Source organism: Paramisgurnus dabryanus, chromosome 10 (genome assembly GCF_030506205.2).
Source record: "Paramisgurnus dabryanus chromosome 10, PD_genome_1.1, whole genome shotgun sequence".
Lineage (NCBI taxonomy): Eukaryota > Metazoa > Chordata > Actinopteri > Cypriniformes > Cobitidae > Paramisgurnus > Paramisgurnus dabryanus.
The window spans coordinates 22,070,058-22,072,132 of NC_133346.1; positions in this window are offsets into that span (position 1 = coordinate 22,070,058).

Below are 2,075 nucleotides of genomic sequence, written 5' to 3' on the forward strand. Positions count from 1 at the left end.
TATAAGCTAAGTACAAGCAGATCTAATAATTTCTTAAATTTATCTTCACTCTTAATTATGAATGGGTTAATTTATGTCATGTTTTAACTTGTCATCTCGAAGCCACAGGCCGTTTTTCAATTTGAAGGCTGCAGCCTCTGGAGGTCGCATTTGCAGGCTGCATACCTCGTCTTGTTTCAAAATATTAACAATTGTAAATTTGACTATTATTCTTAGTTAATCGTAAATTGTTAAAATATGCCTATGACTTGAAAATGTAATCCTCAGTTAACTTAAATAAAGCAAGCTTGATGACGTATGGAGCCTGCATATGCGAGCGCCGGAGTCTGCAGTCTTCGGTTAGAGAAACGGCCAGGCCACAGCAGGTGCCAGACGTAGCAAATGTTATGACTGCCATCTAGTGGACGGCAGTGTTTTTAAACAGCAGGTTTACTTTACTAATATTGACTCTGTACATTATGACCACGGTATATTTGCATTGAGCTGGATAGAGCAAACAGGATAGAGTTAACATTTATTTAGTTCTTTACCTTAAATTGATATTTTATTATTGTTTTTAGATTGAGGAGTAATTTATTTTTGTAAAAGTTACTGGTACACTAAAGGGGGGACATTTCACAAGACTTTTTTAAGATGTCAAATCAATCTTTTGTGTCCCCAGAGTACATATGTGAAGTTTTAGCTCAAAATACCATATAAATAATTTATTATAACATGTTAAAATTGCCACTTTGTAGGTGTGAGCAAAAACGTGCCGTTTTTGGCTGCGTCCTTTTAAATGCAAATGAGCTGATCTCTGCACTAAATGGCAGTGCTGTGTGTTGATATTATCCCCTTCTGAACTCACAAGGGAGCCATATTTCAATGCCATATGTTTTGAAAATGGTTTACCAAAACTAAGTTACTGGATTAATCCTTTTTACATTTTACAGGTTGAAAGAAGCACTGAGGACACTATAATAGCACTTAAACATGGAAAAAGATTTTCGTGATATGTCCCCTTTAAAAGATTGTCACTGGGGCAGTACTCTTTTTAAAGGTCCCAATATATCATTGGGTACAGATATGTATACATTTACTCTAGTACCAGTATGTAGTCCTACCTTTGTGGTTCTATGAACTCTTTAGGTCAAAAGCTGTGCTTTTCTGATAGGGCACTGCCCCAGTGACAGCTAGGGAACATATTTGGGGGAAAAAATCTACAGTGTACATTAATACAATAATTTATAACATATGAATTTTACATATGCAACAACAAATGAACACATGCAATAAACATCACAACATCTTGAAAATGTCAATTACATGTTTCACATGGGATCCCATGGGTTTTTGCATGGTATTCTCAGGATTCTTTTTTTTTAATTCTGTTGAATGATTGCAAAAATTATTGTTTTGGTAATATATACAGTACATGTGGTCTATTATTTACCATATGCATATATTCATATGGTTTAAAACAGCTGACCAGGGCTTATGAACATTGAGTTCTTACACATCCATGAGTTTGGCATTTAAAGAAATTATGACACTTTAAACCCACATGAAATTAAAACTTCAGTTATCCATAATGAGAGGTATAAAATTAATTCAGTGCACTTAAAAAACGTGCATCTGTTTGTGCAATCAGCTTACTTGTATCTTTTTTCTACAATTTTTGTTTAATGTATTGCAGATCTTTATATTTCATGCATGCACTTCACTATATTTCAACTGCCACTGGACCTTCATGAACCAAACATGTATTGCTGTTCTAAAAACCAAGAAATTGGTCAAAACATGTTCTCTTGCTGTCACTGGGTGGTACCATTTAAGAAGTGCACATTTTCACCTAAGGAGTTCATATTAGTACCCCAGTGGTACATATTGGTACCAAATGTATACATATCTATCCCTAAATGGTACATATTAGGACTGTACTGCGGCTACTGCCCCAGTGAATACATTTGAACCATTTTTTAAATAAATTAAATAAAACGTCGAATCATCTAGTTTGCCAATGAAATAACACCTGTGTGTAGTTACCTTGTAATAAATTAGAATATTAAATCTTATTCTGAAAATCAAAATGAAGA